Below are 16,506 nucleotides of genomic sequence, written 5' to 3'. Positions count from 1 at the left end.
TTTCTTTTAGCCTTAATATTCTGAATTTTCCAGTCCTGTTCAAGAATGAGAATAGAATCAACAGTGAGGAAAGACTTAAGTGTTAATAAAGTTAATTCAGGAAGTCCTTTGATCATACTAAATGATCACTGGTCCCAGCAGAAGCCTTGAATGTTAACTGTTTGATGATACTGTTTAATCTGATAACTCAGAAGGAGACTATAAAAATTACTTTCCTTTAATCCATAAGAAAAACATAAAATTAGGCGAAAATTAACAACAGACAGACATTGAAAGCAAAGACACATCTTGACATGGCTGATTTTTGTAAGGATGCCTTTGCTTTTATGGCAGAGAAAGGATAATTTTTGTTTGTCTTTTCCCCGTCACCATCTAAACAAACTGTAAGGATATTACACAGGACTACATTCATTGAATTTATGTTATATGAAATCTAGCTATACATATACACCACTGCTCAGATAGAGTTCTAGCAATAACTAGAAGGTGCAAAGCTTTATGAAATTCCTGTTTGTGAGGCGTAATTCACTTGAACATTGCAATGCCATACACATTACAACATCTAGTGAGTAAGAGTCAGGGTCCAAAGTGCAGCCCATGTCCCTCAGTTACACTTACTGCTTATATTTCCAGAGATAATATAAAGGATGCTGATCATCACCAGGAGGCAAGGGACAATTCTGTTTGTCTGTTTCAGCTAGTTTCAGAGATGCGGATGTAACAGGTGCTGGTGTTACAGGAATGCCTCCATTCCTTCCTGTCTCCATACTCCTTGTATCTTACAAGACCCAGCCTCCACTGCCCCAAACTTGTTGCAAGACCCAGTCAATCACCACTACATTGTAAAGATCTCGGTCCTTAGTTTCTGCTTTCTGTAGTCCCCAGTCCAGCCCAGCCCTTCCGTCCCAACACTCATCCATCACTCTCTCACTTGTACAGCCCCTGTCCTCCTACCTGTTCAGTATACCCAAACTACACAGGCATTTTCCTCTTCAGTCTCAGTTCCATGCTGTAAAAGTCCAACCACTTCAACATGTGTTCCAGCAAGTGTTGCTCATGCATCATACCCTGTGGATGCCTCGGGGCTAACCCCCTGCTACATTTCTGCTGATGCCTTCCAGGTTGCTGTTGGAATTAGCCTATCCTGTCTATTGCATGGCTTCACCATTTCCTGCTCTCTTATGCTCAAGAACTTCTGCTCATTCAAACATTTGGGGTGACTCAATGCACCTTGATAGACAGCTCAGAGGAAAAATGTGGAACGTCTGGCAGTCCTATATAGTGCCTAGCAGCAGGGTCCTCGGAGCATGATTCAGACACCATCAAGAGGAGAAATGAGGAGGATAACTGCTACAATATCAATGGTGGGCTAGAGGGGAGGCTACATGTCACTACAGCCCTGCTGTCATCTGCTGATGCAAAGCATGTGCCACCCTGGGTAGTTCTCGCAGGGTCAGGCAAAGACCCAGCCGACAGGAGCATTGGCTCTTTATCTTGCACACTAGCACTAGGGTTACATGGATAACATGGCAGTCACCTCCCGTGGGGAATATTTCAAGGTTTTTTTCTGTCCTAGGAAAGTCAGCCCTAAACCTCCAATCGTACTAGAAAGTGATTTGGCAGCAATATTCTCTTTAGATCTAGTAATACTCTTAGTCCATCAAGGACAGCACAGAATTCAAGCATATTTAGACTTGAGAGAGTGGACGCAGGGCCCTGTAAATGAACATGCGGGCCAAGGGTCTCAGATGTCCACAGGAATATCAGGGGATCTAAGAAGCTTCGTCTCTCTCCTTATCTTTAAAAATCTCAGTGGAAATTGGCAGGTTTGTATGAAATGTCTTGATTTCTTCAAACTGATGCTTGCCAGTGGCAAACATTTCATTTGGTGAATTTGCAAGTAGCTCTCCTTCTCTGAGAAATGTTGAGAAAAATCTGACAAGAGATCAAATTCATGTCAAATTCCTTTTTTAAATGGAAATCTGTCAGTTTTGCTGGCAACAGGGACTAATGATTTGATTGTCACATAGAATTTTCAACAATCCAGTTCCAACAAGCTGGAAAAATCACTAACATGCAACACTTCTTCATCTGCATAAACATACAGGTATATACAGAAAGCGTTGATGCACACTAAATTCCATTATTTCATTTTCTCTAAAAGATGCATTTAAAAATAGAGATTTAAGATCTTCCTTTTTCCACAAAATGACAGTTACCACATCTAGTTCCTCACTGACTTATGGATATTTAGCATGACTTATTTCCTTCCCACTTGCATCTAGAAATAATTCTTTAACCCTAATCAAACTACTCTTTGGGGAAACATTTTTAGACTGTCAAATTGCTTTCAGCAATACCGTAGTGCCTCTGCAGCTTGCACACATTCATACATACTATCAAGTCTACTGAAGATCTTACCTGAAACACTTATAATTATTTTTGCTTGTAGCTCTTATCTATTAAAAAAATCTTTTTACCTTTATCAATGGAGTCATGGGTTCTTTAGAATTTTTGTCTATTCGTTCTTAGAGAGCTTGCTATGCCTAATATATATTACCAGAGCTGTGAAGGGCATAGATCTTCAGTGGTTTCATAAATACTATATTATTAATATTTTGTTTCACTGGAAATAGAATAAAAACATTAAAAATCTCTTCCAGCTGAGCATTTTGCTTTCTGTTTCAACTTTTAAATTTTGTGTTAATAATTTACAATAAAAACTTCAATTGCATTTCAAAACAAATAAAAATAAAAATATTTTTATTAGCATCTAAAATAATTTTCCCTGAATCTGCCAATGTTATTGTGGAACATTTTTATCATAGTGAGTGAGTAGTTTGAAAAAGGAAATATTTTAAAGATCCTGGTATGTTTTTAATTGCCTTTGAGCTTTTCCGTCTGTGTTATGATATTTTGTGAAATTCCTCCACCTCACTCTGAGCTTTTGATGATCCCTTCATGTTCTGTTTAGACTTTGTTTCTCCACACTTTGAAGAAATAAGTAAGATAGAATAACACTCCTATTTCCACTGGCTTAATTCTGTGCAATTTCTGCTGATATTTTCCATCTGTCTTTGTGGCAGATGATGGGGGTCTTTATACTAAAATGTAGTTTCTTTATGATGAGTCTTTTGCTTTTCTATCTGCGTTTTCATCCTGACTTTACTATGCTTTCGTACCTTTATCACTTTCTGCTTTAGCTTTGCTTTTCTCTCTCAAATTATCACACTTTTAAAAAATGGTACATATCTTTTACTGTCATTCATTCATTTTCTTTAACTTTATGATTACTATTCTAGACATTTCACTTTTCTTAATTCATGACACTTTCCTCCTTAAAGGACGAAATTTGACTACTAATACTTGACAGGGCAATTAATGCAGTGCTTTTTGGGAATATAAACTGTGCTTGTTTAATATGCTTCGCTTGTAGTAGTTAGAATTTTACTTTCCTGATTACAATGGCAGTAGAAAAAAACCAGTATTAAATCTTCACTGTAATGTCAGATTTTACTTTTTTTTTTTTTTATGGCCTATATCTTGCTCTGTCTCTTACATAATAATAATAGAAAAAACAACACCAAAGTGCACTTTATTGGGCTATGTTAGAGCTTGAGGGTTTGGGGGTTTTCCTCTTACTGTGATTTACACTATTAAAGTAGGTGGCCTAGTTCTCAGCATACCGTTCTTTGACTCACACAGCAGCTGATTGAGTGAAATGTTATGAATTCTCACCCCAGTACTATAAGACTATTTCAGAAGTGGTATGAAATGGTCATATGTGTTCAGAGGAGTCCCAGGAGTTAATTTTTGCCACATAGGAATCAAACAGAAGCTCAAATAAAGCTTGTCCTTTTTCCTTTCCTTAATTCATGCTACTTTATTCCCAGTGGGATGGAATGATTTTGTTCAGTTCTTTAAGGGAGAAAATTGTTTTGTTTTCCCCGTTGGAAATGAGGGTCTCCATCAATGCTTAAGCTTGTATGGGGCTATGAATCATGTCCTGAGAAACCTATTAACCTGTTTTGGTCTGACTTCAGGAAAAGGCAACTAATTTCCAAGATATACTTCAGTGCCCCTGAAATCAGAATCTGGATCACACTGGTTTTTAGAGTTGGGGGACCTCAACTCATAGAACCACAGAATCAAAAAATGGGTGAGGTTGGAAGGGACCTCTGGAAATCATCTAGTTCAACCTCTTGCTCAAGCAGGGTCATCTAAAGCAGGAAGTCCAGGACCACATCTGGTTGAGTTTTGAGTATCTCCAGGAACGAGGACTCTTAAGCCTCTCTGGGCAATTTGCACCAGTGTTTGACCACCCTCCCCACACTATGAAAGTGCTTCTTGTGTTCAGATGGAATTTCATGCATTTTAGTTCATGTCTATTGCCTCTTGTTCTTTCACTGGGCCTTACAGAAGAATCTGGTGCTCTCATCTTCATTCATTGCCATCAGGCTTGGTTGCCTCCCCCACCATTTCTCAGAACTGCTGTAGGAAAGATGAGTCTCCACAAATTCCTCAGCTCATTTGGCATGGTGAACTAGACATTAGACAATAGTTAATGCATTGTGAGTAACTAAGCACCAGTCTCGTAATCTCATAGCATAGGTAGTCTTTTTCTTTTGTTGGTTTTTTTTTTTTTTTGGGGGGGGTGGGCAGGGAAGACTAGAAGGAAAAAAGTAACATCTAGATCCTTTTATCTGAAATATGAGCAGGTTATAAATATTCTTACTGTGTCATTGGTCTGTAACTCAGAAATTAGAAACAAAATAGGAAATAGATTTAAAGAATCGGTGATAACATCTGCTTGTACTTGGTTCATTCTGAACCACTTGTAGTAAGTTCCTGTTCATTTGGTTCCAAATTGCAAACTCAAAAACATGCCCTGAGCTTAAGAGAGTGGAATTTCCCTTAAAATTAGGTCACAGAAAAAGGGAACTGACTCATTAATGATGTTATCCGTAACAGAAGAAAAAAATCAGAATTGTACTGTGTACTGTTCCAGACCTTTGAGAACCGAAAACTGAAGGTTAATTTTAGTTAACTGAAAATATCTTTTTAATTTGGAGTAAATAAAAAAACAACTATGAGCACAAATATATGAATCTTTGATAAACTCATCTCTCAATACCTGTGACATTCTGCACTCAGTGCATGCAGACTTCTAGGACTTTCACACAAATGTCAAGTGATTATTCATTCCAAAGGCTGCATAGATATATCAATTTATTTCACATTGAAATGAGTCCGATAGTTTAAATGCTGAATATTCTGATGTATATTTAAGATAAAAAATACTATCAGAAAATAGCCATCTAGATGGTGAAAACAACTGAGAGAAATATTACTGATAGAACAAGATTTTTGTGATGCAAAATGTTTTGAAGAAAACATTAGGGGTTTGTTAACAGAAATAAAAAGTGAATGGAGAAAGTATAGTGAGATGAAGACATAATTGTTCAAAGATAGTAAAAGATATTTTTATAGGAGAGATAGTGAAAATAAAATATTGCTGCTATTTGATTAGTGATTTGCTATTTCCCAGAGTTTCATTTCACCTTTTGCATAATGTAAAGGTATTTACACAAAAAATATTTTATTTTAATCTACGTGTACTTCTTAAATTTACAGTTAAATAACTGTACTTCTTAAATGGCCTCATGGTGTTTGAGAACTTAAGGTGTATATGTTTCAAATTGCTTAAGGGTTGGAAATGTGCTGCTTAGGAGCACAATGTAGGAGTCCGTAGTGATACATAAAAAATAGATGTAGCCCAGCTGTGAAGCAATACAGGAGACAGCTGCAATACATGTCAGCAAAACTGGAAGTGGAAAAGCCAGGTAAAATGATGATACCCCTCAATGGAACCTCAATTTCTCCATGTAGAAGTTTTCTTGGGATTTTGCAAATTCCTTCTGTGTGTGTATTCATTGAAATAAGATCCAGTTATGTCCAAAAGTAGAACTCTTATGTTTAAAGTTGTCCACGAATTATAATATATATCTTCTTTTATGCTGACATACCCTTTTTAGTAGTGCATATGCAACCTTAAGATGTTGGGAAACAAAGCCCTTTATTCTTTCTACAATTTTGCTGCTGCTGGGCTTTGGGAAAGACATTTAATATTTTGGATAAAATTTTGAAGAAAGGGTCTCTAAAGTTTGGCTCCTACATGTGTCAGTGTTGGTGACATGCTTTAGAGCTGTTGAGTACAGCTGACTGTTGTGTTATCATTTTTATCTCTATGGAAAATTTTGACATAAACAATCTGTTTACTGATATTCATAGAGGAGTGTTTTGCCTTCCCAGTAAAGGACTAGAAATATAACTTTTAGAAACACTAATTTTGGTGAAAAATTTGGAGATATTTCCAAGAAATACACTTAAGGATACATTTAATCAATATGTTTGCCTAACAGAAATAATTTTTCTAATTTGAAGAACTTGGGGCATTTTTTTACCATGTCTGTGCTATGATCAGTCCAACGGCAATGATTACTCTCTTTTGGCTGGGTTTTTCTCTCATATGGAAGGAAGCATGCAAATAATATCAATATTATGACTGTGCACTTTATACTTGGATGATTTGAAAATTCTTGCATATTTCAGAGTGCTGTCTGCTACAGGGCTGGTGGAAGGCAAGAACAGGAGGACCCAATGCAAAAACATTCCCTGTCTCTCTGTCTTTCCTAAAACAGATTCAGAACAGCTATAATCCAATGAAAACTAACAATGCAGTAGAAAGTCTAGTAAGCCATACTTATGCAAATAATGTTTTACACTGTGCCAAAATTAATTGTGTATGTAAATGTGAATACTGTAATAATGGTAGAGTAGATGGAGCACTGGAATGTCACATCTACGGTCATTTAAATCTAACCTGAGATTTTAACCACAATTAGAAGAGTGTTTTAGGGTTATTACCTGTTAGACGGTAGTCTCCCATTATCTTTAATAAAGGGAATGTAATTTATCACAATTAGGCTTAACTGGCAATTCTCAGTCTGTGTTCAGTAGAGTATCAGGACTGAGACAGCACGGACAATCACTTCATTCCTTCCACCCCCAAAGGTGATTTTCCTCAGGTCATTTCCAAGCTCAGTGACAAACAGTATGAGGATCTAATTTTTAAAATATCAAAATTATGAATTCTGCATCAGTAACTATCACACATTTCATTCTTCCCCAAGTCAGGCATTCGAGGCAATTCAGTTAGCAGAAGGGATACTTCAGGCAGAAGTTATCTCAAAGTATATGACATTAGATATGCAGAAATTGGAAAAATATGGTTCACGATACTTATATTCATGAATAAGATTATATTGGCGAGTGCTGCTGAATAATATGACAGGAAATCTTTGTATCTTTAGAGAGAATAAATAAAAACCAACGCAATCTTGATTTTTGTGAGCTTGTCTGTCTACCACTCAGACTGTATTTCTGGAAAAGCTGTAACCCCACTCAAGCCTTTTCCTCTGTTCTGGAATGTTTGAAATCCTATTCCACCAGTACTGAAAGTGTTACAAACATGCAGTTTATACATGAATGGCTCAACTGACTTCAGTGGATTTGTTTGTCTCGGAGGACACCCTTCCTTATCAGCTGCATTTAACTTTCACTGATTATCTGCTATGGTGAAAATACAGGGGGGTTTGAAGCAATCTCTGTGACCCAGCACTGACAAATGCAAAATGTTTTCAGGCAAAGAAAAAGCACTGGCACATGTCTGCCTGTCATTTGTGCGGTTGTTTCATGGTAACAAGGGAAAATGTGGGAAAAAGAACAAATCCAGTTTTTATTCCTTTTATGTATGTAATTTCTGTGTTTCAAAATGCCAAATGTTCTATTTCAGTGTTAGTGTGAAACATGGAAGTATGGCTCTGATTCAAAAATAAAAAAATAGTAAACTCCTGACCTAGCCTGTGATATGTTCAGATTGGACTAATCTAAAGGACAATCATATTCCTGGGAATATGACACTAGTTGTAGAAAACAATTACCTTTGTATTACCTGAAATACAGTAACAACTCTTTTCCGGAAAAAAATACTGTGAAGTAACTTCACAGTATACAGGTATACTGAATTTGGTATTAAAGATACCTATGGATAGTGATAACATGGTATGAGTAACAATAAAATCTGGCACTCATTCCTCAGAGTGAATGCTTAAGCAAGAGCAGTATTACATCTCAGGATAAGTTTTGTGTTTAAACCATAAAAATCTTCTTGTTTTCTTTCAAATACAAAGAGTGACTACAACAAAACTGAACTGTTTGCATTTGTGGAGCTTTTTGTTCTTAAAGGAAACACTGAGAAATTATAATTTTTTATTGGAGTTTAAACATAGTATTTACTTCCAGTTGCTGTTCTCTCTAGCAATCCATTTCCATTACACCAGCACCATCTCTTTCAGCCTCTGTAGGTACACTTGTTCAGCATCAGAAACACACACTCGATCCTTAAGAAAAGTAAAAGTAAATGCAGATGTGAGGAATGTAACCATATATTTTGATATCAATAAAATATTATACACCAGAATTTATTGTTTTGTAAACTGGTGGAATGTGAAGAGAATAATCTGCCTCAAAACACATGAATACAAAGTAGTGTACTATCTGAAGAAATTTAGATAATGAAGAATCAATATTTTACTCTTTCACTTGATATGTAAGATCTGTGTCTTGAAATGTGCTGGTTTTGACCTATGAGCAATGGAGAATTTAAACAGTCTCTTCAGTGCAGTAACAACACAATACATTTATATAGCATCTTCCCTAAAAGAGTCACAGGGGGACTATCTGTGATCTTTCAGCATGTCAGGCATACTGGCTCTGACTAATTTCTAGTGTGGTGAAAGGAAAAATGAAAGTTTAGGTCTCCTAGACAACAGTCAATGCTTCAAAAGTAAACTGCAATAGGTATATATTTGATTCAAATCTAGGATTCATTTTGGGAGTGAAAGAACATGAGTATCTGCCATTGTTTTCCTGGGCTGCTTCAGATGGACAAATAAAACTCAGCCAGGATTCAGTATTATTCAGTTCTGATAATATTTTTTTATAGTTATTTAGACAGAAATATTTCTCCTCTCTTTTCCTTATAGAAAAATTAATTCCATATATTTTAGTGTATTGATTTTTCTTATAACATGTGATGTTCACTATGCATAAATTCTATTTTCTAAATGGGTAAATGCATACTATAAACCAAAAAATAGTAGTGCATTTCTTTGAGGCTCTTTAGGTATAATATTTAAGAAAACTTTTTTTTTCATCTTTTTAGACCTATATTTCTCCTTATGCATAGTTTAACTTTCCTGATAGATGTTTACTATCCTCAATTGCCAACCCAGGTACCATAGTAATATGAATTAGACTGAGACTTCTGTAATAGGCTACAGAAAGGGGAGTATTCTCCACAGAAAGTAATAAAGAAGTAATTAATCTAGCAGTGCTTTTCCATATACTGATGTAACATCTTTGAAACCACAATTATGAAACAACCAAAATGTGATTTCTATCATATATGTTATCATACATCATCATTGTTTTACAGGGTTGATTTTTACTCCACTACATGGATTAACTAACTAAATTAACTGATTTTCAGTTGCATCAGATTTCAGGTGAAATTCCAATTAGCTGAGCCAAATTTAGTTAAATCTTTTTTCCAGAGCTAATCCTTGGGGAAAGAGGGAAGCAATCAATGAAAATACTCTAAATAATAAAGATATAGGCAATTCTTCAATGACATTTTATTCTGAAGAAAAAAACCTTTCTACATAAATTATTGAATTTTGGCAGTGGAAATTGATTCAGAGACTCTACTCTGCCTATTAAATAGTGTTTAAGTAACATAAGAGAAAAAATTGCTTTCTATGAAAATTAATGTTTGAGGATCCCCAAATTAAGAAAAGCATTTTATGATAATTTGTCTCCAAACTAATATTGCTTTTTTCTAGCAGGCAAAATAATTAGTTTGCTTCTTTCTTCATTCACTGTTCTTTAAAATTTGTCATAACCACAACCACCAAAGTTTGAAAATATTAATTCAAGAATCCATAATATTTAAATAATAAAAAAATATAAAATCAGATGGGCTTCCCAAGTTATTTTTCATTTAAAATACTATATATGAAAATACAAGTGGATATGCTGGGTTGTAAATTAAAATGTGACACAGGTAGACATTTTAGCAAGTAGTCTGAGTAGAAAACACACCTCTTTGGGTTGCTAGTTTGAATTCTGTCATTTACTTTCAGAAACAAGAATTTGCCATATTTACAAGTCTGTGACAATTCTGATGCAAAATAATTAGATAATTGTAATTAACGAGTGGGGTTTTTTCCTCTCATTAAAAGACTTGATATATCTTTCTAGAGCAGCTGGTTTGCTGTCAAAATTGACCAAGTAGCTTTTTTTGTATTGAGGAATGTTTGCAGGAACCATTTCACTGTTGAAAATAGTTTGAAAGTTCTTTCAGCTGTTTCGTCTCAATGTTAACTGCGGCGTAGTTATCCATAGGAAAGAAATTTAAATTATTAGCTTTATGACATTTTAACTGGAAAGTATGTACACTTTAAGATGAGAAATAAAAAGGTAAATTCAGAATAAGAGAGAAGATTTGAGCCAAGTAAAGCAGCTGATGATAGTAAATTGCTAGTAATTTTTTTGATGAGATGCTTTAAAACATATGTATAAGAATGGACTCTATCCTTCCTTCATATCAGCTTTCATAGTAGTGTAATTCTATGGTATTTGGATGATTTTTGTAAAACCACATCTCAAGCCTCTATGCCATAAATTCCTGACATGAAGAGAAGCCTTGTAACTCCTGGTATTCTGATATTGGACTGTATTCATATGGGGAAGGGGTAGGGAAGGGTAGGATATGGGGTCAGTGCCTATATAAGAAAAGCATCTAGCCCAGTGAATTAGGGAAAACAAAGGATGACAGACTGCCAAGTCACTGACAGTTTTCTTGTTGCCCCTACCCCATGGGAGAACCGTTGCCTGACCTAGAATGTGTGAAAGCCATGAATTCTTCTACAGTTCCCCAGTTTCACAGCAGTGTGTCAGAGGCTGGTGCATGGGAGCAAATCACTCTGTAAGCTGCTGACTGCAGAGCTGGAAGCATGCACCACTGAGGGATAACTGGATACATGTGTGCACATATTCTCCTCTGAAGCTTCCAAAACCAGTCTATGTCATAAAAAAAGATACCGGATGCTATTACGGTTAAGCATTGCGTGGATGGAGAGGGTTTGTTTTCCCTCTCTGGGAGCTGAAAGCTGAAAGCAACACTGTATGTTCAGCCACCAAAATGCTGTTCAGGGCTTTTTTAAGGTAGAAGGCTTTGCAGTAGCACAGTCTTCATGTCATATTGGCACGACTTAACTTGCGTCAGGTTATATTTGATGACAGAGTGTTAGAAGAACTTCAGGGTACCTACACTTAGTTTAAGCACTGACATTTGGCTACAGATGCCACTGTGACATCCCAATTTACCATTGCAAATAGCTAAAGTATTAATGGGGAATTAAATCTCTTCCCAGTAAAAGATGGGGAAAGCATCTTCTTTTATGCTTCCCTGCCCTGTCTGAACTACTTCCCTTTTATAACGGCTGCATTTCTGCCAACTGCTTCATCTTTCCAGCCAGGAACCATAAAAGCAAAGTGTCCTTGCCATTTGGGAAAGATGTTGACAGGAGGTAGATGTAATGATCCCCTGCATACTTATGGCATCAATTCTTTCCCAGTAGTATGGCATATGAGTAAGTGACTAACTGCCAAATGCCATTCTCTGGAATGGAGACATTTAGACAGTACTGGAGAGTCTAGTCTGGATCCCTAAACCAACAAAACTCAAGTTCTCATCTCTGCATTAGAATGAGCTTAATTAGTATTAAATCTGAGTTTATTACTAAACAAAGTAAGTGGGCATTGAAATGAGTGTTCACACTTTACAGATAAACTTCTGTGATATGTATGGTGCACAGGAATGATGTACATTAAAGCATTATATTCAGCAGCAAGATGGGCATTGCATTTAATGAGAATGTAATTTATTTTCCAAGGCTAAGAGGACAGCATGGATCAATCTCTGATCCTGAAGGTTAAGCAATGCATTTCAGTTTCATGATGACTGCAGGAATTCTATTAAAATTTGGGTAAGATTTCCAAGTCTTCCTGTGCCTAAGTAAAACAGATCAAAATATCAGACTATCCCCTATCCTAATATATGGTGAGGATAAATGCACTGAAGTGATTTGGGTTTTCAACCGTTATGGCGTAGACCTGGAAAGTACCATCTCTAAAGTGAAAGCTGTGTTTTCTCAATGCTAAATTTGGGCATGCAATGTGTATGTAGCTGCAATGCTCAGCATGCCAAGCAGATGGTAAAATAGAGCTCTGAAGGTGCCAGTATATGGAATACACAAGGATGGTTGATCTAACAGCTGAGAGATGTTGCAACATATGGTCAGTGAAGCAGCGCATGAGTTCTTTGGGTTATTGTACTTTACAAATTTTAGTATGTCTTTATATTAGTAATAACCTATATTGCATGGATGAGAGTAATGTGAATTATAACATTTGGAAAGTTATGTTGTAATGTAGGTACAGTTTCCATGGAAGTCCTTGAAGCTTGTATGTTATTTAATAGGAATTTTTGGACAGCACGTGCCAAACAGTTCCTGCTAGCTATTAGGCAATTCAAATGTCACTGCAGTGTCAGTTATTTCAGAAAAACAAAATTACAGTATCCTTAGGGCCCTCAAACTGAACTGATGACTATCCACTGGGAGCAAGTTCACTGTCCTTACAGGATTTTTTATAGTTTCTCTTTTTAGTTATAGTGTCATAAGGTGTCAAAGCTAAAACTCCTCCCTGTTCTCGCTTTCCATATAGCCTGTGTTGCCTCTAAAATGACTGTAACTTTTTAGTGAAGAAAGAAACACATACTTAGAAGACAGGTTTTAGAAATAAAAATGGCAAGCATTTCACACTGTGTAGAGGTGTGATATGTTACAAGTAATGTTGGAAGAAATAGAGTAGTAGGCAGAGTGCAGGTGGAGTGTTCGGAGTTGCATGTATAATTTACACTTAGTGTGGTGGGTGCTATAAAAAAAATCAATACATAAATTCAAAGGCAGATGGAATTTATCACATATCTCTGCTGTTTGTCACCTGAATATCACCAGTATGTATAAATGCATCTGTATAATTTAATCCTATTTTCCTTCTAAGAACACATACTAAATGCATATTAACTCCTGTACACAGAACTAGAAGTATTTAGTGTAAAATATGACTAGGATGTTGTGAGGTTTTAGCTGGAGATAACTTGCATAGTGCCAGAGCACAATGCAGCTTTTCCGAATATCATGTTCACTCCTCAGTGGGCGATCTATCACATCAGTGCTTCATTTTGGGTAGCTCATTCTGTTGAAATGTACAATAATTGCTTAACCTGTAATAAAAAATGACAAGACAACAAAACCTATTAATAGTAGCAAACATTATAGCACCCTAATTAAATACATTATGCTTCATTTCCATACCTAGGCCAAACACTGATTTCTGACAAGTAGAGCATTCTGGTTTTGCCAATAGACTGAGATCTGAAGTGTAATCCTAAAAGAATGAGGAATGATTGAGATATCTACGTATGTTCTAGCTATAGTAAATAAAAAATGGCCTTTGGGACTGTGATATGATATTGAAAAATGACCTATTAAAGTGGAACAGTAGGAATTTGAATTACAGTATACAATTTTCTGTTTTCTGAGAGGGACCTTCCTGCTAGTTTAAATTGTAAACACCTGAAAATCCAGTGTAAATTGATGTTATATTTACTGTGTAGCAGTCACTTTAATATGCTTGCCTTGAAGCCTCAAAAGCAAAATCCTGTGTATTAATGCTATGACTTCAGAAAAACAGGGAGAAAAATAACCACTGATGCTTATAAATATGAAACCTGCAGAGTATAAGCAAAATAAATTTATAGAGAAAACCTTGAACAATTGCTACAGCAACATCAGCCCAGCTTCATTCTGAACTGTTGAGCCAGAAATGTGAGAAAATGAAGTGACTGAAGCCTGTCAGAAAAGAAAAACAGCTAGTGGAGTGATGATGTGAATCCACAGACTGCAGCATTGAATCCACTATCTTCACTGCATTGATTAAAAACTGTTACTATTCAAGTGAATTGAAACCTTCACTGAAGTCATGGTGGAGATGAGCACGATAAAAAGTTGTTTGTCATTTGTAATTCAGTAAGACTCGGAAGTAAGGAACTGATTTCTTCCTTTTTTTTCTTCAACTGAGTTATATTAGATGTCTCACAGAAAGAAATATATATTACGTATGTTTCTTCCCATAAATACCTTGGTTTATAGTACATGTTAGCAGTCTGATTAGGTAAGATCTACAGCAAAGCTAAACTTTCCAAATATAGCACTACCTTATTGCTATAGCTTATAGTTTGAGTTCATCCAGTTTGCATTAAACAGTGTATCACATTTAGCCTCATTTGAAGATGAAACTGAACCTTGCAGACACCAAAGGTTTCAACACACTCCTGATCCAAGTTGTGATCAGTATTTCATGCCAATTGTAACAGAAAACGGTTTTTCTTGACAGAGAAGATTTCAAAATTTGTTCAGTAGTTGAAACTTAAGAGTGTTTGGGTTTTTGTGAGAAGACAGCAAATTTTATTAAACTTTCATCTTTTTAGCATTTAACAGCTTGAGGACAGATTAACTGATCAAAGTCAGAAACATCACCCTCAGGATATTCCTGTGGCCCAGATGACTGACAGGGAGGAGGCATTTACATGGAGCTTTTTTCCTGACTCAGAACTGAGTACCTAAGCTGGGTCTCCCACATTTCAGTCACACCTCCTACGTACACAGTCGCTTTAGTGCTGAGTAAGTCTTCCCAGCAACTTGTGTAGGAACTGCTCCATTTTGAATAGATAGTTCAGGGAAGTTATTTCAAAAGTTAAGTTTGACCTGTTCTGCCTTCATTTCAATGAAGATAGTCTCCTTGCTGTAAAAAAATCTTATTTTTATGAAATATTTTATTCATGACAGGTCAGGACCTGTAAACGTGAGGTATATGGGAAATACCCAAACAGCCTAAAAGATTTATCCAATACTGGAGGCTTGTAAGGAGTTTGACACTGGTTTAAGTGAGATTCAGCAAAACATTATAATAAATCTTTCTACTGCCTTAACACAAATAAGTCCTGTAGTTTACAGCATACCACAAAGAATGACTTGGCTATATCATCAGGAACACACCAGAGCAAACTTCTGCTCTGTCATTCATGTATGCATAGTAGCAGAAATTAGATAAAGAGCATTCACTGAAGTTTAAGGGTAAAATAACAATTTCTTCCAACAGTTCTTAAGTTGGCACTATTTTAAATCCATGAAGTTAAATTAATTCAGTATCCTTTCTTTCTCTTGGTCACTTATAAAACAGAATATAGATTTTGTTCCTTATCCCTCAAAAAAATGTGAAAGTGAATGAAAAAAACTAATTTATGTAAACTGCTTTGAAATATAACTTATAAGAGTACTGTTTGACAAAGCATCCTCAGCCTGACAAAAATCAACAAAACCAAAATAATCTGCTATGTTGCTGTATCACTTCTACTGAAAAGCTTTCAAAAATCAGTGAAGAAATCCCTAGTGATTTTACAAGACAACCTCCTTTTTGCAGACAAAATCTAAGCTTTTTCTATATGTTTTACCCTCTCTCAGTATTTTTTAGGCATCACTGTGGAAGAGATCTGAAACTTCCAGGAGGTATTTGTTGAACTGTTAAAATAAGAAGACGTGTTTTGTGTTTACAGTGTGAAGTTATAAAAGTCACTAACTGTTTAGGGGTTTGGATGGAAAGAGCTTCTGTTTCAAATGATATAAGCTAACAGTACATATGATTGCAGTAAGATCTCACTCTTCATGGAGTAAAATTGTGACTAACAGCATTCTCTGATGTAAGTTTATTTAATTAAATATGATTATTTAGAATTTATTACTATGATTTAAAAAGCAGTCTAGCATTTTGTAGGTTGTTGAGAAATTTTTCTCTTTTACTGTTTAAAGTGATTTGTGTCATTACAGTTGACTTTATCCACCCTTACACAAAGCTTTTTAAGTATAGCAGAAAAATGTCAGTCCTACTAATGCAAATTCATATATCAGGCATAAAGCCAAAGCAAACTGGCTGTTGTATATTCCAAGTTTATATCAGGTGCACCTGAATGTAATTAAATGCAAGTTGTTAGTTAAAAACTAAATACTGATGAAAGAATATCCCTTCAAAGTAGTTTCCCTAGTCACAAAATCTTGCAGGTTTTTGCAAGGTCTTCAAGATAAAAAATGGCCTAAAATAAAGCCTGATCAGACACTTGGGTCTTCTTCATTCCTTCCACATGAGCTGTCCTTGCTTTGTCAATTTAAGAAACTCATTACTGCAATGAGTTATTCACAT

General features: G+C 35.8%; 1 protein-coding gene across 1 annotated transcript in view; it reads left to right on the top strand.

Annotated features, from left to right (window-relative positions):
- Positions 1–16,506, top strand: part of NKAIN2 (sodium/potassium transporting ATPase interacting 2) — a 572,838-nt gene that overhangs the window by 346,600 nt on the left and 209,732 nt on the right. The window lies entirely within an intron of this gene.

Source organism: Falco cherrug, chromosome 6 (assembly GCF_023634085.1).
Source record: "Falco cherrug isolate bFalChe1 chromosome 6, bFalChe1.pri, whole genome shotgun sequence".
In the NCBI taxonomy this organism is placed as follows: Eukaryota; Metazoa; Chordata; class Aves; order Falconiformes; family Falconidae; genus Falco; species Falco cherrug.
The sequence above is the reverse complement of the archived record's forward strand: the minus strand, read 5'-3'. Positions and strand labels throughout refer to the sequence as shown.